Source organism: Kogia breviceps, chromosome 12 (assembly GCF_026419965.1).
Source record: "Kogia breviceps isolate mKogBre1 chromosome 12, mKogBre1 haplotype 1, whole genome shotgun sequence".
In the NCBI taxonomy this organism is placed as follows: domain Eukaryota; kingdom Metazoa; phylum Chordata; class Mammalia; order Artiodactyla; family Physeteridae; genus Kogia; species Kogia breviceps.
Genome location: NC_081321.1, coordinates 79,855,545 through 79,876,891, shown reverse-complemented (window position 1 = coordinate 79,876,891; position 21,347 = coordinate 79,855,545).

Below are 21,347 nucleotides of genomic sequence, written 5' to 3'. Positions count from 1 at the left end.
GAAAAAGAGACTGGAAGGAACTAAATACCAAAAGGTAATAACGATGGTAATTTGATTGATGTTGACTTTCTTCTTTATATTCTTCTATATTTTCCAAATATCCTACAATGTGTACATATGTGTTTCCCTTATTTATATTCTTATCCATTCTCTGCACTAATACTCTGTGTCTAATTTAAAATTTGGGCTCCAAGAGCAGAAACCACATCTAATCATCTAATTATGCATCCCACATCCCACCCTACATGGCATCAGTGTGAAATGACCTAGTGGTTAGCATTGTCACAGCCATGGTAGATCTGTCTGGCACACTTGGGAGGTCTTTTTTGGAAAACAGTCAATTTTTAACAATTTAAGGGTAGATTATCTAGTCTTAAATTATCTATACCCTTATATTCTACAACATTTCCCTCCTGCTGACCAAATTTGAAGGTTTCATGGCTCCTTAATATCTCTACCATGACAAGAAGAGAGAAGCAAAAGTGATGATATTGTAATCAATCAAATTGCTTTCTCTGTGGAGCCATTGATAATTATGTTCCCTTTGGAAGCTCCAACATGAGAAATTTCTTTTTAAAACTTTCTCTCTCCCGAGAAAATACTCTATTTTCTTTTTTATTGATAAAACGATGTAGCTCATGTTTCACTCTTTTGTCTTGGAAATTCAAAGGCTTACCATTATTTGCTGCTCTGTCTTCCTCCTTTGCTAAATCTGATTTTCCTAATCACCTTATTTTTATGCCCTGTTTTGGTAGCTTGTCTCAACTTATTTTTTGAAGTTAGGGTAGAAATAAATTCACCAAACAAATATCAATTTTGAAAATTTGTGCTAATAAATATTAATACCTTATATTTTGTTTTGCTTTTTTATAGTAGTTTCACATTTATGATTTCATCTATTTCTCCTCATGCCATAAATAGAGCAGCCATTATCCCCATTTTACAGATAAGAAAACTGACAGCCTCTGGGAGAATAAGAAGGAAAGACTATATTTTCAAGAGCTAGACTGCCTGAGTTCGAATTCTGGTTCTATTTTGGTTCTACCTAGAGCTATGCCCTTGGGCAAGTTGCTCAACTTCTCTGTCCCTCAGTATTTTCATCTGTAAAATAATAATAATAGTAGCTACCACAGAGGATTATTGTGAGGATTGGTAAAATAAGTTATATACTTAAGGCACACAGATCAGTGCCTGGTACATAGTAGGACTCACAAGTATTTGATATTGTTATACTTTAGTTCTTGTCATTTAACTTCCTGCACTGACTATTCCTCTGTATTCCATTCATTTGCACTTTGTCAGTGTCTTAGTCAGCTGGGGCTGCCATTACAAAATACGATGTGGCTTAAACAATGGGAATCTGTTTCTCACAGTTCTGGAAGCTGCAAAGGCCAAGATCAAGGTGCTGGCTGAATTGATTCCCTGATGAGGGCTCTCTTCCTGGCTTGCAGAACAGCCAACTTCTTGCTGGGTCCTCACATGGTCAAGAGAGAAAGGGAGCCCTGGTATCTCATCCTCTTCTTATAAGGGCACTAATCCCATCATGGGGACCCTAATTCCACAGCCTTATCTAAACCTAATTATCCCCCAAAGGCCCCACCTCCAAATACCATCACATTGAGTGTTAGGGCTTCAGCATATGAATTTGGTGGGGATGCAATTCAGTCCAAAGCAGTCAGCATACAAAGCATATTGGACAGAGATCTGCTTTTGCCATAGACAAGAAGAAATGGTTTCGTGAAAACAGTGAACACATGATCATGGGGTCATATTAAACCTGATTTCAGAAGGAGAGAAAAACACCTTTAGGACTTTATATCACTACAAACATATAAATTTCATCAAACAGTGCAATGGTTAACAGAGGCTTTTAGTAGCAGACAGGCCTGGGTGTGACTCACCCTTGCCACTTGCTAGCTGTGCAGCCTCAAGCAAGCCCCATAATGTCCAGAGCCATATTGTCCTCTGTTATAAAATGAAGATAATAATGGCTCTTACTTGGGATGATTATTATGTAAAGCACATAGCACGGTGCCAGGACCATACAGGCAGTCAACAAATATGACAGTGATCACTGTTGTGTTATTACTATCATTATACAGTAGGCCAACTATACCAAAAGCCATCAAATTCAATTTCTTCTATAATATTTTGCATTCAGACTTTAAAAATTAATTCAGAATTTTCTCTGAGTTTAAATTACAGAGGATTTACTTTAGCTGAGGGGAAAATTATGCACCACAAAATACAAAGTTTTGTTAAGTTTCTTCCCCCTGGTTTCTGGCTAACTCTAGTGCTCATTACATCAATATTTTTTTAACGGATTTAATATAGAATTAATCCATTCTGTTATAAAGAATCCCAGAATTATACGATGAGTATAGACCTTAAAAGCTGTGATTCTCACCCTGATTCTGATAAATGTTGATAAAATGTAAGGCTTAGAGTTTATAGTTGGATATGTTTTTGTTTTGTGTTTGAGGTTCGGTTGGGGGGACGGTTATGTGTTGAGTATTGGGAAGAATTAAGTCTAATTGTCTTCAGTGACCAAAATAAACTTAATTAAATTTGTGCTTAAATTTATACAAAAGACTTTATTGAAGGACAGTATCCATTGTGTGCCTAGGGCTTAAAAAAAATCACGTCAAGAACACAGGTAGGCCTTCCTTTAAGAAAATCTAAAATGAAAAGCTCTGAACCCATAAAATTGAGAGAGGGTGGCTATTTGCTTTTCAAAAGAGACTCTGTTTCATGAAAAAGTAGCTTTCTTTCAACATCAGGCTTTATGTGGTATTTGAAATGATTCAATGGTAAGAAATTTTATTTGCACAGACCACAAATATTGAATAAAATGAAATATGCTTGTGTCTGGAGAAAATAAAAAGCTCACTTTTTTCACTTTGATGCCATTGTTTTCATGCATCTTCTAGCAGATTCCTGTAGTTTAAAAATAATAATCAGTTTGGATGTACTGGCCTTTACAATTTTAAAATGGGTCTGGTGATCGTGTGTACCTCACTGCAACTGATGTGAAAAATGCAGTGCCCTGACAGGTCGTGTTAAACATCACACAGAAAAAGTACAATTAGCATTTCTGTGCTAATTAAAAGTGATGCTGGGTTAGTTCCAATATCATGCTTTTAAATGGCTGATGTCTCAAGAGAACAAAGTTGAGAAGAAAAAAGGCATTTCAAATGGAAAAACCCCGTGCAAACTTTCTTAAATGTCTTGGATTTGTTGCTGTTGTTATTTACATCTCATTATAATGGGAGACTTCAAGATGACTTCTTTTAATCAGACTACAATTTTCACCTTCCCCAATTTGCAAGCAGTAGGGAATTCAAGATGTTTTTCTGCTTCTTTAAATCCTTTGACTATCTGCTTTCACACAAAATTAATTAAGGATTTTCTAAATAGAGAACATGCCATGAGAGAAAGAAGCAATTCAGGATTTTCAGTTTTTCTTTTGTACAGTGCAAAGTACATAGTGTACTCAGCCACTTCAGCTTTTCCTACAAGTGAAAATTTTAAAGACAATACCACCTCCCCAACCCAATAGTTTTTCAAATAAACAGATGACTGCCACTGATTAAATACTTTTTTCAAACGTAGTCCAATTATTTAAAACCACAAAGGTTCTACATAGTGCTAAATCTGATTTTCTTTCCAGATGAAATGTCGGAGGATCACCAAGAGGTGAGGAGAGAGAGAAGCTATTGTTCCACCACATTCCATTCCTGTTAAATCAACTTGATATACGTGATAAATTAAGTCTGCACTGCAGGTCAGTGAATTTCTATTAACTACTTATTATGGAAGAAAGGAAAGCAGCCCAGTCAAGAACTCTTACACATCAGCTAAAGCAAGATGTCACTCTGTTTAACTTTTACAATAAATGTTCCTCCATCCTACACATGTGAAAAAAAAAACAACATCATTTGCATTTAAGTCCTCATTGCCAGTGTGCATTAAGGCAAAGAATCAGCCTAGATTGATTACTTCTCCTGATTTAAAAGGCTAAGAAACTCTCTGAATTTTGCTAAGATTTTTCTGATTTATAATGGCACCGTTTTAAGACACGCCTCTAGGGACTCTGACAATACGGCCACCTGGCTAAGGTTTGTTACAGCTGTACTCCCAGCTCTAGTCTATCTGCTTCTTTGGGGTCCAACAACTGCTGCATGGAAACGAGGCCTCCCCTCAGAGTGTGACCCCAAAGGAGGAGATGGTTCACGTTTTTCACATAGGAGCTAAATGAGCAAGAGACTATGGGAGACCCACCTCAGAGAGGCCTAGCATGAGGATCAGAACTCCTGAGAGGCTGGAGAGAGCATGGTCCGCACAACTCAGTGGGTTCTAAGTGTCCTGAGCATGCCTAGTATCCTTAGATAAGAAGTAGTAGATAAGTGGATGAAAAGGAACTAGAAAGGTGGGCCTGGTCCTCCCTGTCCCCAGGCTCACAGAGTCTAAGAAACACTGGGACTTGAGGATCCCTCCTGGCGCCTCTGTGGGAGGCTAGGGCTATGCCGGCTGTCCAGAAAGCAGACCCCGCTGCTGCCTCTATCATCACTTCCTGAGCTGCTCCTGCCTCCCACCTCCAACCTCCAACACACAGACCTGAGTCTCAGTGAGGGTGCCAAAAAGTAAACAAATGAATGAATGCATAAATATATATATTTTTAAATTACAATAAAGCCAGAGAGAGTAAGTCTTTCTGAGAGTAAGGAAATTTGGACACAAAAAGAGATATGAGTGATCCATGTGCACAGAGGAAAGACCATGTGAATTCACAGTAAGAAGGTGGCCACCTACAAGACACAGAGAGGGGTCTCAAAAGAAACAAAACCTGTACTGTGATCTGATAAACAGATAATTCCACTGTTATTTAAACCACTCTAGGGCATAGAAAATGAAGGCAATCTCATTAGTTAAATCTAGCTTTACTATAATACTAAATTGTAATAAGACAGCAGAAAAAAAACCCACTGATACAATGTCACTTAAAAATCAGTCCATGTGGGCTTCGCTGGTGGTGCAGTGGTTGAGAAACTGCCTGCGAATGCAGGGGACATGGGTTCGAGCCCTGGTCTGGGAGGATCCCACATGCCGTGGAGCAACTAAGCCCGTGCGCCACAACTCCTGAGCCTGCGCATCTGGAGCCTGTGCTCCGCAACAAGAGAGGCCGCGATAAGTGAGAGGCCCACGCACTGTGATGAAGAGTGGCCCCTGCTTGCCACAACTAGAGAAAGCCCTCGCACAGAAACGAAGACCCAACACAGCAAAAATAAATAAACTCCTACCCTCAACATCTTAAAAAAAAAAAAAAAATCAGTCCATATTATCAGATAAGAAGACTTAATACCATGAAAATGTCTATATAAACACCTATCTATACACCTATATAATTTTACTAACTTCAATTAGAGTTCCAATATTTTTAAAATTTTGTCTCTAATGATTCATACATTTTATATGAAAGGACAAATCTCTAAGAACAGTTGAGAAAAGGATAAAAAGGAAGAAAAAGGAAGATTTGGTTTACCAGCTATCAGAACATACTATGAAGAGAATATGGTATTCACTTAGAAACAGAAAATTAGATCACTGAAACATAATAGAAAATCAAGAATCAGATGCCAGCATATGAGGATTTAATATATGACAAGGGTTTCATTTCATTTCACTGGATAAAAAATGGATTACTCAATAAATTATTCTGGTTATCCATCTTGAAAAAAAACATTTGGACTAACATCTTACACTATATACCAAAACAAATTTTATATGCATTAAAGACATAAACATGAAAATACTGAACAAAAATATTTCAAGAAAGTCTAGGAAGTTACATGTTTGTTGAGGGGGCAGGAGAGAACTTCTTAATTTCAAAGTGAAAACTCACATACTATAAAAGAGAAAATAGGCATATTTGGCTAAGTAAAAACAAGACGCTTTTGATGACGAAAGTTACCCTAAACAAATTCAACAGACAAACAATGTATTTGGAAAAATATACTACAAAATAGAGGAAAAACAGACAGTTAATATAAGATGTGTATACAGAAAGCTCCTACAAATTAACAGGAAGACAAACACCTTTTCTCCATAGAAAAAGAAGAGGAGGAGAAAACTCACGGAAGTGTTGATATAAGTGGCATGAAAATATTCAAAGATGTCTGATTTCATTGGTGGTGCAGGAAAAGTAAATGAAAATAAATGAGATCCTTTATGCTCCTCAGATTGGCAAAGTATGAAAGACTAATAATTACTATTGCTGATGCTGAGCTTGAAAAACATGTCCATTTCACATTTCTTAAAGAGGACAAAAATGTGCATGAGGGCAAAAATGTTAAAAGGAAGTGTGAATTGTAAAAGGCTTTTGATAAGCAATCTGTCCACATTCATTAAAAAGACACATATCTTTGACCCAAAACTACCCCCTCTTGGGAGTTTAGGCAAATAAATAAAAGCTGAAAAACAGAATATTTATTATATCACTGTTTGTAAAAGCTAACAACAACAACAAAATAGAAACAAAGTGAATGCTCATCAACTGGACCCAAGATGGAATATTATACAGCCCTCAAAAAGAATGAATTACAGCTCTGCCATTTGGGATAAAAGGGGTTTCCATAAAGCTTTCTGAGTGACAAAATCTAAATGTAGAAAAATTCTTATACAAAGAATATTATTCACTGTTTGCAGAGGACATCATACTATACATAGAGAATCCTAAAGATGCTACCAGAAAACTACTAGAGCTAATCAATGAATTTGGTAAAGTAGCAGGACACAAAACTAATGCACGGAAATCCTTGCATTCCTACATACTAATGATGAAAAATCTGAAACAGAAATTAAGGAAACACTCCCATTTACCATTGCAACAAAAAGAACAAAATACCTAGGAATAAACCTACCTAAGGAGACAAAAGACGGGTATGCAAAAAACTATAAGACACTGATGAAAGAAATTAAAGATGATACAAAGAGATGGAGAGATATACCATGTTCTTGGATTGAAAGAATCAACATTATGAAAATGACTATACTACCCAAAGCAATCTACATATTCATGAAACCCCTATCGAACTACCAATGGCATTTTTCACAGAACTAGAGCAAAAGATTTCACAATATGTATGGAAACACAAAAGACCCCGAATAGCCAAAGCAAACTTGAGAAAGAAAAACAGAGCTGGAGGAATCAGGCTCCCAGACTTCAGGCTATACCACAACGCTACAGTAATCAAGATAGTATGGTACTGGCACAAAAACAGAATTATAGATCAATGGAACAGTAGAGAAAGCCCAGAGATAAACCAACGCACATATCGTCACCTTATCTTTGATAAAGGAGGCAAGAATATACAATGCAGAAAAGACAGACTCTTCAATAGGTGGTGCTGGGAAAACTGGACAGCTACATGTCAAAGAATGAAATTAGAACACTCCCTAACACCATACACAAAAATAAACTCAAAACGGATTAGAGACCTAAATGTAAGGCCAGACACTATAAAACTCTTAGAGGGAAACACAGGCAGAACACTCTATGACATAAATCACAGCAAGATCCTTTTTGACCCACCTCCTAGAGAAATGGAAATAAAAACAAAAATAAACAAATGGGACCTAATGAAACTTAAAAGTTTTTGCACAGCAAAGGAAAAGAAAACATAAACAAGATGAAAAGAGAACCCTCAGAATGGGAGAAAATATTTGCAAATGAAGCAACTGACAAAGAATTAATCTCCAAAATTTACAAGCAACTCAGGCAGCTCAATATCAAAAAAACAAACAATTCAATCCAAAAATGGGCAGAAGACCTAAACAGACATTTCTCCAAAGAAGATATACAGATTGCCAACAAACACATGAAAGGATGCTCAACATCACTAATCATGAGAGAAATGCAAATCAAAACTACAATGAGGTATCACCTCACACCAGTCAGAATGGCCATCATCAAAAAATCTACAAACAATAAATGTTGAAGAGGGTGTGGAGAAAAGGGAACCCTCTTGCACTGTTGGTGGGAATGTAAATTGATACAGCCACTATGGAGAACAGGATGGAGGTTCCTTAAAAAACTAAAAATAGAACTACCATATGACCCAGCAATCCCACTACTGGGCATATACCCTGAGAAAACCATAATTCATAAAGAGTCAGGTACCACAATGTTCATTGGAGCACTATTTACAATAGCCAGGACATGGAAGCAACCTAAGGACAGATCAATCAATAAAGAAGATATGGTACATATATACAATGAAATATTACTCAGCCATAAAAAGAAACAAAATTGATTTATTTGTAGTGAGGTGGATGGACCTAGAGTCTGTCATACAGAGTGAAGTAAGTCAGAAAGAGATAAGCAAATACCATATGCTAACACATATATATGGAAACTAAAAAAAAAAGGTTCTGAAGAACCTAGGGGCAGGAGGACAGGAATAAAGATGCAGAGGTAGAGAATGGACTTGAGGACACCGGGAGGGGGAAGGGTAAGCTGGGAGGAAGTGAGAGAGTGACATGGACATATATACACTACCAAATGTAAAATAGATAGCTAGTAGGAAGCAGCCACATAGCACAGGGAGATCAGCTCAGTGCTTTGTGATCACCTAGAGGGGTAGGATAGGGAGGGTGGGAGGGAGACGCAAGAGGGGGAGATATGGGGATATATGTATATGTATAGCTGATTCACTTTGTTATAAAGCAGAAACTAACACACCATGTAAAGCAATTATACTCCAATAAAGAAGTTTTTTAAAAAAAGCACATTATTATAGAACAATGATAAAACCTCCTAAAATCTTAATTTATGTGTTTGTGTATATAGGTTTATATATGATCATATATATGGATAAATGGAAGATAAATATGGATTATATATAATATACATTTTTATATATTAGATTATACAATTTAAATTTAATTATATGATATGTGTGTACAATTAACTATATGAGATAGCAAGATAGATGATAGATAGAAAGAAAGAAAGAAGGAAAGATAGATAGGGAGATGGAGAGAGAGAGATACAGCAGCAACGGTGGGGGAAAGGAGAGATAAATAGACTGCACTATAATAATGTATTTATGTAAAATTATATATGTGCTATATAGTGGTAAAAAGTCAGATATATACACCTTATTTCACTGGCTCTAAGATTTTCTTTTTTGCCTTTTATTATCTCTGAAGTCAAATGCATTTTCCAATTGATGGCATCTTGTATCGCCTAATTAACTGGCAAAATTTTTTCCTTTCTTAATGGTACATAGAACACTGTTGCCTTGAGTGGATGAGATATGTGTTATACTAACATCATACCCCTCAAAAAGTGCTTTTAACACAAATTGAAAATGGTGCATCCAATTGAAGAGCAGAGCTTTAAAAATCACTTATCTTTTTCACATTTCTTAAGTGAATTAAAAAAAGTTAAAGGGTGAAAATGGATCCATTAGGACAGAGTCCTCTAGTAGACAAATAATCTAACAGTGTTATACTCTTGTAAGTGGATTAAAGGAAGAGAGGTCATGTCTTGAAATCCACATTGGAGGACAGTTTAAGAGTATTTCATTGTCTCTCCTGCAACCCTTAGGCAGACAACCAGAGCAAGACAACAAAGGATTTCTCCAGCCTCAATTGCCATCTCACTGGCAACCTCAGGCCCTGATCTCTGCAATCCCCTTCCTTCTACTCTAGAGGGAACAGAAGGCCAGGAAGGCAGTGTTTCTCCGATATGAAGTAACTGAATACCCAGAGGAAACTGAAATTTGGCCATAGGGCTCACTAAGGTAGAATCCTTAGTGTGAATCCTAGTGGGCCCATTTAAAATTAGTAGGTCTACCTAGAGGGGTGGGATAGGGAGGGTGGGAGAGAGGGTGATGCAAGAGGGAAGAGAAAAAAAAAAAATAATAAAATAAAATAAAATAAAATAAAATAAAATTAGTAGGTCTTTCTGGTTTCACCTGAGATTTTTCCAAAAGTCACCATTTAGAAACATGAAATGTAATCTGCACACATTTTCCATTTGCTTTAAAAATAGTCCCTTATGATTAATATGTAATAAACAGAATGTATTCATTTACAGTCTCTCAATGACCAAAACACTTCCATCCTTAGAATTTGAATCTTCAGATGATTTTCAATCTAAAGCCAGTTTGTTTGTTTGTTTGTTTTTTAAATGTATTTATTTATTTTTATATTTATTTTTGGCTGTGTTGGGTCTTCATTTCTGTGCGAGGGCTTTCTCTAGTTGCGGCAAGCAGGAGCCGCTCTTCATCGCGGTGTGTGGATCTCTCACTATCATGGCCTCTCTTGTTGCGGGGCACAGGCTCCAGACGCACAGGCTCAGTAGTTGTGGCTCACAGGCGTAGTTGCTCTGCGGCATGTGGGATCTTCCCAGACCAGGGCTCGAACCCATGTCCCCTGCATTGGCAGGCAGATTCTCAACCACTGTGCTACCAGGGAAGCCCTAAAGCCAGTTTTTATACTTATGACTCCTAAAGTCATTTTTTCCTTCTCTTTTTAAGATCTCCTCGCCTACAAGGAAAGAGAAGAAATGCGGATCCACAAAAGAATAAAGGCACTTTGGGTGTAAAGGCCGTTGGTTAGAAATCACAATTGAATTTTACTCCATACTTTTTTAACAAAAAATATTCTATTTATTTACTCCATCCATATTTTAATGGTTTTATTACAGGCCTGGCACTGGCTGGATACTGGAATATATAAAATAAGTATCTGACCCAACTTCAGAGCTTAGATGACTTATACTCAGGAAATAAATCACAGAATAATGTACAGACTGTAGTACTGCTAATCAATCCCTCAGTATAAGCTATTTGCAAATGTACTATTTATATGAATGTCCTTTCTTCCTAAAATGATGCCCTTTTCTCTTCTCCCCCGATTTCCTCCTCCACCTGTGCAATATCCAAACTGTGCTTGGCTAAGGGTCAGCTGGTGGCTGGCACACAATGGTGTTCTGCCCCAAATTCTCTTCATCACCTTCCCAACCCCTCCTCAGTAGAATCATGCATGCTATCCTAGCCCATTTTCCCGTTCTCCTATTTATAGCTCATTCGTTTTATCTCAGTAACCATTTTTCACCAGTACACATTATCTTTAACTTACTTCTTTGCCCACTTTCTTCTAATGCCAGTTTCTTCAGGAAAGATTTAAGAAAAGTTTCAAACATATTATAATGAGTGATTTAATTTGAAAGAATTTTTAAAACTTCTCTGAGTTGATAAACATTTAAAACTCGGAAGTTTTTAAGAGGAAAGAGAATTAGCACTTTTAAAATACTTGTTCCCCATAAAAGGATCCAAATTAGAAAATACAAATCACTGAAACTGGGTCTTTTACAAACAATTACCTACTACTTGAATAGTTTGAAGTATGTTACAGAAAGGGATGGGGGTATGGGGAAATCAAGCAGAAAATGAGAATATTCAGTGACAGGTAATGTGAAAACCTTTTTTAAATGACCAAGCAAAGAAAGCCCAGGATCAGCAGAAGCCACATGTCAAAAAATAATTTTAATTAAATGGAGTCAACTGCAAGGAAAAAAAAAATAGAGGTAGAAAGCAAGGCTGAGAGTTGAATGGAGAAAGGTAGTCTTCCTTTTGATTTTGAGGCGTGATAGAAAGTAAGCACTTAAGATTCACTAGGTCCAGGGCCTATGTGTATGGTCGCACAGGTTGTGAACTGCACAAAGGCTCCCAATAAACATATTGAGTGAGGCTGGATGCAAAGTGTGTTCCCTGGTGTGGGGCTTCATATCTTTGGAGAAAGGGGTAGTTTTTTCTTGCCTGAAGGGATATGTCTGTCCCAAGGGAGCATCTTTTTCTAAATAGCATGTGGTGATTTTAGTTTTTAATTTTTATTTATTTATTTATTTATTTTCATGGAAATATACTTGATTTACAATATTATATTGGTTTCAGGTGTACAACATAGTAATTTGATATTTTTATAGATTATACTTCATATAAAATTATAAAGTATTGTCCATATTCACTACGCTATACATTACATCCTTGTAACTTATCTATTTTATACCTAGTAGTTTGTATCTCGTAATCCCCCTCACACATTTTACCCCTCCCCCCACCCCTCTCCCCTCTGGCAACCGCCAGTCTGTTCTCTGTTATCTCTAAGTCTGTTTCTGTTTTATCTATTCATTTGTTTTATTTCTTAGATTCCACAGATAAGTGAAAATATACAGTATTTGTCTTTCTCTCTTTGCCTTATTTCACTAAGCATAATACCTACAGGTGGGGACTTTTTAAAATGGTTTTCAAATTCTTTGATATTCCTCCTGTCAAGAAGTGTGATCTATACTCTGTTCCCTTTGAACCTAAGCTTTTAACTGCTCGATCAATAAAACACTGGAAGTGACAAAGTGGCAGCTACCTCTTCCTGCCTTTTGGGACATTCACTCCTGGAATGTGGCCACTATACCCTGAGGAAGCCCAGATAACACGGAGATGCCACGTGCAGGTGTTCTGCCTGACAATCTCATGTCTAAGTTCTTGGTCAACAGCCAGCATCAACCAGCAAACACGAATGTGAAGACAACTCCAGGTGATACTGGGCTGTTGCATCACCTCCACCCTTCTAGTCTCTCCACCAATGCCCCAGACATTGTGGAGCAGATACAAGCCATCACTGCTGGGCCCTGTCTGAATTCCTGATCCACAGAGTCTGAGACTATAATAAAAGGCTTGTTTCATGCCACTCTGCTTCGGATTGGTTGGTTCTGCAGCAATAGATAACTGGGACATCATCCACCAGGACCTATTTCTAACTCATGCAGAGACTCTGTACAGGCTAGCTAGCAGCAGCCCCAACTTAAGCTCCTTCTAAATGCTGAGCCAGACTAAGGTTACTGAATTGAATCCTCAGATTCACATTATTGTTACTTCCATTTCAAGGAGCCAGGTCTCTGAAGCTCAAATGTCTTCTCTTGGTGTACAGGTCCCTTGGCTTCTCTCTCTTGAATCATCTCTCTCCAGGTTCCCAAATCCCACACCGTGTTCTACTTGCACTCTCACTCCCAAGAACACAGCTCTCTCTTGCCTTTGGGTCTCTGCATATGCTGATGCCTCTACCGGAAACATCTTTCCTCCCTTCCCACCCTTCATCTCCATTGCTGTATTCTTGAGTTCTTCTTTAACTTTCTAACACCAAAACTGTCAGTAATGCAAGGTGGTTCTGTATTCTTTCATCCTAAACTGACCATAACTCTGGAAACTTCTTCCACAATACACCTGTCTCAATAGCTTCCCGAGGAGCTTCCCAATACACCTCCCTCTCCACTAGAAATGCCTTCTGATAGTAACGAGGGGAGAAACGTGACTGCCGGCCAGATTCCAAAAAACACCACCTCAGTATTTGTCACTATGTAGCAGACTCAGATGAAAAGTTTGGAAACTCATTCCCACAAAGAAATGATGTAAATTCAAAAAGCCATAAAGTCAATTCGAACCCACTTACGCAAGGGCATGCATCACAAAGGCTTCAGGATGTTTAAATCTCTTACTGACTAGAAGCTTAGGAGTAAGCAAAAGTGGAAAATTGCCTAGAAATCATATTTAGGCTTCATTTCATTTGGCCTGAGAAAAGCTGTTATCAGGTGGCAGTGGCACTGAACTAGCAGTAACATGATGACCGCAGCCTAAACTGGTTGCAGTGGGTATTTGAGATGACTAAGCTCGAAATTAAGGTTCTGGAAGTTTAATACGACAGCTTAAGATCCGTAAGCAGGGAGAAACGGATTTCTTCCCAATGAGTTTTTCACTCTTACTTTTGGTTTCTTCTACATGTAATCCCCACCGTGAAACAATTAGGACAAAAGCAAAAAGTGATTGGATTTGAGAAAATGACAGTTTTGATTTGAAAAAAAAAAATGTACACAGAATGAAATGAATGCTGGTCTCAAAATCTTTCAGGTGTTGTGAAACAAGACAGCCCTAATCTCTCAAATAACAAAGATTAGGCAAAAATGATTGAATGTCAAAGAGACTCACAGGTATAACTGGAAAACTGATAGACACCCTGGAGTTTCCAAAACGCTTTTTAAAAACCCGAACACAAGAAAAAATAAAAAAATAAAAACCCGAACACATTCTCTGACACAATACAAAGTCTGTGGCATTCCATGGGAAAATAAATGTTTATTTCCAATATAAGCTTTCAAATTTGTAAGTGAAAGTAGACAGGCTCTTTTCCCCAATGCTGAAGGCACTGGCATGCTAACAAGCATTTCAATGAAAAGAAATATATGTATCTCTCTGAATTAAAGAAAACGATGTCTGTCTATCTCACTCTTCCTCGTCTACCTGCTTTTGTCTTCTGTCAGCTCCATTTTGTCTGTGTGCCCTATCTCTCCTTTATTATTATTATCATTATTATTACCCTTTAATTTTTCTTCTCACTGTAACTCCACTTTCAATCAAATGACCTCTTATTGTGGTCCTACCCTGTGCAAGGAAATTTGCTGGGCCTCAGGACAAATGTGAATACAATGTGGGGTCCTTGTCAGACTGCAGAGTACAAACAAGCTGCAATAAGACAGGAACCCAGACTATCACAAAACAAAGCAGAAGCTGACCGTAAATGCTGGCATGTTTCAAGAGCTGGTCCTTGGAAAATGACCCTAGTAGGAAGGAAGAGCATTCACCCAGGGGATTTCGTGAGCAAAGATCTAGGGGTAAGAGAGGACAATATTTGCTGCAAAGTTCAGCCGAGTAGACTGCTTTGCCTTAAATGAAGGGTTCACACAGGGAGTGGTAAGACAGAGGGCTGCAAAAGCAGAGTGGATGCAGATTGTAGGTGGACTTGAATACCAGGTAAGGGATTTAGACTCCACTGTCCACCATGGAAAGCCAATAGTGCTTTTCTGGTGGGGTTTTAAAGATTTGCCTTTCAGAATCCTCCCCTCCCTATCCTCTCATTCTGGCCAAGTATCCTTTTTGTTATTTGTTACATTTACAGAGTAAAATATATTCCTCATTCTATTCTCTATTATAAAAGTAGTTGAGTTAAAGGTTTCATATTACCTTTTTAAGTCACATACATTGCTTGGGCTTCTGTGAATAAGTAACAAAAAATAAATAAATAATAACAGTTCTGATTATTTAGAAGTATAAGGTTTTGAAGATTCTATCTCAGATAAAAAGAAAAAAAGATAAGTCCAAGTCCAGTATAAAATCCAGGAAATGTCATTTGGGATATCCAACCTACCCCATAGACGTTATAAAGAATTATAACCAAATACTTCTGATTTAAAGGGAATCCGGGGACTTCCCAGGTGGCAAAGTGGTTAGGAATCCACCTGCCAATGCAGAGGACATGGGTTTGATCCCTGGTCCAGGAAGATCCCACATGCTGCAGAGCAACAAAGCCCATGCGCCACAACTACTGAGCCTGTGCTCTAGAGCCCACGAACCACAACTACTGAGCCCATATGCTGCAACCACTGAAGCCCATGTGCCTAGAACCCATGCTCCTCAACAAGAGAAGCCACCGCAATGAGAAGCCAGCACGCCACAAGGAAGAGTAGCCCCCGCTCGCCGCAACTAGCGAAAGCCCGGGTGCAGCAGCGAAGACCCAACGCAGCCAAAAAATAAATAAAATTTAAAATAAATAAATAAATAACTGGAATCTGGCTGGCAACCCTTGATATGGCTTTTCTTGATTCTTAGCTGAAATACTTACAAAGTCATAGAAAAAATACAAAACCCACATTGCCATCAAAAAATAATAAGAGTTAAGACAAGTATTACTAGACTCTGAGAAGTATTTCAGCCAAATTTATGGTTCACAAACGTGGATTAAAATGTTTGCTCGCCAGGCCACCAAGACCCTGGACCAAAGGACCACAACCTAAGCAGCCAAGGCTGTGTATTCCCTCCCCCAACTCTCCTACCACCTCCTCTAACTCACCACTTTCTCCATTTCTTCAGACTGAAAATCCCAGAAAACAGTAAGGCAAGAACCAGATAGTAGATGGTGCATGATGTCCTCTTCTCTTGTTGCACACTGTAGGAAGACCTCTTCCCTTCCCAAAGGTGCTTGAAAAATGGTATGGAAAAGGAGGAATAGAAAATATCCAGGATCTTGGAGGAAGAGCACACTCCTGAAAATGCTCTACTTGGAGCAATCAGGAAAAAATTCTAAAAAATTAATTTGGCAGTCAATTGTATATTATTCAATACTGTCCAGGGGGCTGTGCCCTCTGTGATACCCAAAACAAAAGCCATCAGAAAAGAAAAGGTCAAGAAAAAAAGATAACAGGATGAGTTTTGAAGGCAATAAGCTGAGTGCAAAAGAAGCTGGGTGGAACAAGAAAGACTTTCAAGAAAACTAAAACTGCCATAACGGAATGAAAATTCATATTGAAGATGGTAAAAAGTAGAATTCACACTGCATAAAATCAAATCAGAAATGAGGATAGGGAAAACATGAGTACTGAATTCTTTATGAATGGCAGGTAAGAAGGCAGGACAAATAACGGCACGTGATTTGCAGGACATCGGTTGTGGTAAGAGATGCAGGCAAAGGCATGAAAGATCAGCAATGCAACTGTATGAGTGGTGGCTCTTCATTTGCATGAACAGCTTGTAAATTAGTGGAGTTCAATCAGGCAGCAAAGAAGGGGAAGGAAGTTAACTACAATCTTAGTAGTTGTATTGTAAAACTAAAGGCATAACTTGAACCTAGGAAAGGCCACTCTAAAGGGTTTGGACTCAAAGGCCTGTTTGATCCTAGCTACAACAGAGAAAGAAATTGCATTTCATAGTGAGTAAGCCCAAAGACACTGCCAGGATTGAAATCCTGGATCCATCACTATGTGACTTTGGTCATTTTACTTTATTTCTTTCTGCCTAAAAAATTAAATTTATAATTAAATTATAAGATGGGAATAATCATAGTTCCTTCCTTGTGGGACTGCTGTGAAGATGAAAAGAGTGATGTTATGTAAAGCACTTCATCTGGCACATAGCAAATGCTCAGTAAGTCAGTTGTTGTGCTGTTGTTGTCATTATTCAAATCTGAGGACAGAATTATATACATGGCCCTAGAGATGAAGAGAAATACATTAAAATAACTTAAAGAAGCTAAAGAAATACAAATTCCAAACAGGCACTTTTGGAAACAGTTGCAATACTTAGGAGGGGTGCAAGATCCCCCCACTACCCAAATCCAAAAAATTGAATTGCATAATTCAAACCAGAAGGAAAAAGCTTCATCTAAAGGCAGTGGATTAGGAGTCCCCTGTTGTCATAACAACTGTACTATGCTATCACCCTAGACCCTATGCATCCTAGTCAAAACTCTCTAGCCAGAATGCATTCTCAGCCAACTGATGGAACACAGCACTCAGGTCTCCCTGCATGGTAACTCCAACTTGTTTAGAATGGCAACCTTGATTTATTTTACATAATAAAATCTAGCAAGTAAGTGTCTTTTCCCTCCAGGAAGTTTGCATTAAATATAGAAATGATACAGTAAATCAAACCTACAGAATTAATACTTTTATGGTACATTTAGGAACTGGTTTCAAATCATGGGGCAATATTTATGTATGTAGTTTATAAAGAGGTTTAATGTTTAAGAGCATATGTCATATCAGTGAATATGACAGATTAGCCTTGGGATTCCAATTTAAAAGGTGTAATTGAGTAATGGATTTTAGACTTTTACCTTTAAGTGGAAAGATTTAGAGAATTTAATCAAGTTTGAAAGTATCGGAATGGCCAGGAGAACATGTGATTCGTTATTTAAGGTTAACTTATTAGATTTACTGGCGTTGTTAAGGTTTGGCTGGTAGGTCAGGCATTTGAAAAGCTGAAAAAGAAAACTGAATGTATTAAATGTATAAATGGATTTTAAATACTTAAGGGGATTTTATTAACTAAGTTGTAAAGGGACCTGCTTGGGAGTTGAATGTGTTCAACTTAAATTGATCAAACATTATTCAAAGGCTCCCTTGAAAGCAATTGTTAAAATTTACTAGATTCATAAATCAAATAATAAGGTGTGTAAGGTGAACTTAAAGGTTTGAGAGAAACTGGATTTCTAAAAAACTACCTTTAATAAAGTGAATACCAAATTAAAACCTTGAATAACAGCATAGCCTTTTTCTCTGTACAAAAGCAGCCCTCAGACATTTAAAAAGTCATAATTGACATGGATTTTAATCTAAGAATTATAAATGTTTCTGGAAAAGAAACCCATATACATGAAACAGAAGCAAAAACCAGACATGATTAAAAATTACTTTCCAAAGCTAGAAAAAAATGATTTGAGTAGACGGAATGGGCTTATTACGTTCTAGGCAAAATTAAGAGCTAAGATTACATGCTAAAAAAAAATTGAATTACAAGGTTAAAGATGAAAAAATTGTATTAGACTCCATGTAGAAAAAAAAAAAAAGTGATCCACAAGGGAAAAAATCAGGCTGGTCTCAGACTTCTCCTCTTTACAGTAAAGGCTTCAGAAAAATTGATCAACAACTGCAGGGTTTGAAGGGAAAAACTTACTATCTAAATATTTCTACTTCACCAACTTGTTATCCACATATGAAGTAACGATAAAGACATTCTCAGATATGTTAAGAATTCTAAAAATATGTTAGAAGATACATTCCCATGAACAAAGATGAATTAAAAATAGGAGCCTACAGATCAGGCAGTTGTGTATAACAGGACTGTGGTAAGCATTACATGAGTTAAAAATAAAAAGTTAAGCTTAAATGATTGCATTTTCCTGGTGGGGGAGCCAAATGGCATGAAGCACAGTCAGAGTTCTTGGGCCCCCAGAGACACCATTCCTCCTTAGACACAAGAACACACAGGTGCTTGAGAGGCTCAGGTTAAGGACCCATCAAGGTACTGTACCTGCAGCCACACTCTCTCTGCCACCCCCACCAGCACACTCTGGTCAACCCCCAGACGTCTTCCTTTGGGGTGACTTTACTCGAGTCCTTCATGTGCGTCTTGCTCTAGGAATCCAGTCCATTCCACAGCCTAACTTTATAGATGGGCCTCCTTCTGCTTTCCCCCCAGAGACAACTCAAGGATATAACTGGGAATCTTTTTCATTGTCTCCAATTGTCCATGACAATTAAGAAGCTCCCTCAATGTCTGTCACCAACAGACGCTGGTCTTCTCAGAGCACACAGAGAACCTCAGTGGATGATACTCCCTTTCTCTGCAAGCCAGCCACCTCTTTCCACTGTCTTTTGAGTCAGAGTTTCAAAACTGAGTTTTTCTGTTTTGTGTGAAATACACCATTCACATGCATATATGTACATATCTAAATAATCAAAAATAAATTTTAATTGTTAATAGCTTCTCTGGGATATAGAACAGCTTAAACTTCTATTATACCCCATTAAAAATAACCATGAGAATTTTTATTCATCAACTTAACAAATATTATTTTTGATTTACAAGATAGATATTGCAAGAGCTACTAAAATGAATAAATGTTTGGTCCCTGCTCTCAAGTACAGGAGAAAGAAGTGGGCAAAATAATTGTGATACAACAGTATATGAATTAAGTGTAATAAGAGTGGTACAGGGCTTCCCTGGTGGCGCAGTGGTTGAGAGTCCGCCTGCCGATGCAGGGATACGGGTTCGTGCCCCGGTCCGGGAAGATCCCACATGCCACGGAGCAGCTGGGCCCGTGAGCCATGGCCGCTGAGCCTGTGCGTCCAGAGCCTGTGCTCCGCAACGGGAGAGGCCACAGCAGTGAGAGGCCCGCGTACCGCATAAAAAAAAAAAAAAAAAGAGTGGTACAAATAATGAAATATGATAGTTCATTAAAGGAAAAAAAGAATTTCAAAAGAATAATCAAGAAAGCATCTATTATATATAAAATAGATAACTAATAAGGATGTACTCTACAGCACAGTGAACTCTACTCAATACTCTGTAATGGCCGATATGGGAAAAAAAAATCTAAAAAAGAGTGGATATATGTATATGTATAACTGATTCACTGATTCACAGGTGCTGTACACCTGAAACTAACACCACCTTGTAAATCAACTATATTCCAATAAAATTTTTTTTTAAAAGCATCATTGGGGGGCAATATTAAAATACGCATAAACAAACATTTCAAGGGGAGGCTGCGGGGAGGCTGGGTTTTAATTCGTTGCTTTTTTTTAAGTAACCTAAAGGCTTATTCACTATATTCTGTAAAAATTTAGTTCTGGGTTCTATTAGTTGGGACTTGCCAACCTTAGAAATCCAACTTGAACCTTTTAGCTTAAGGAAAAAAAGGAATTTATTTATTTTTTAGAATAATACTGGAGGTATCTCAGGTGATCAGGAAGGGTGAAGGACAGAGCTCTATAATGATTAGCCTGGTTTTTATTAAGTAGCCATCCCTGGGCCAGAGGCTGTGCACGTGGACATGTTTTACAAAAATGGCAGCTCCTAGAGACCCACAACGTTGAAATAAAGGAAATAAGGTTTTCAAAAGGTGAGATAAAACCATAAAGCCTTGCATGCTCGATTATGTAAAATCTTAGTTCTTCAACATACAAGAAAGACTTCTCTCTGAGAATTATTCAATATCACATAAAGATAGCTGGGCAGCCATCTACCTGCTTCTATTTCAGGTGTAAACACAGACTACAAAAATCAACGGAACAACATGTACCATAAGGAGAAAAAGGAATACCTCTAGGCATTGCTAATAATCCTGAGAATACAGAGAAATCTTGGATACACATTTCTCAGAGACCACCAAAAATATAGGCTATGATTGATCTATTTCATGAGATGACATTAAAAACAGATATTCAACATCTCCTTTATTTTCTCCCGTTCTATAACCAGGCTATGAAAGAAGCAAGTTTCACACTGGCCTCTTCACTGGATGTCTGAGCAAGTTAAACAAAACTTTATTTAACATCCGTTTCACCTGGTTAAATCTCAGGAAAACTGCCGTGGCTTCTACAGTATCACTGTTCCCAAGCTATGACCTCATACAACTAAGACACTCAGTGGAAAAGACTGATTAGCTGGGGGTCTTCAGACCACCCCCAATCCGAACGCTCTAGGCCTACTGATGTTCACTTTTATACAGTAAGAGGGCCATTAACGGTATACCTATTAGGGAACAGCCGGCTTTGCTCTGATGAATAGCAGCACGTTTTGTATAGGAATATTCATGGTCATTCCTAGCGCTCCCCCGAGCTTTCCTGAGACAAGAAAAGGGCTGGAGGCTCAGCACACAGCACCACAAACAACTCTCAGATTGTTCCCTGAGCCCTCCAAGGAGAGTTGCCAGTTTTAGCAAATAAAAGT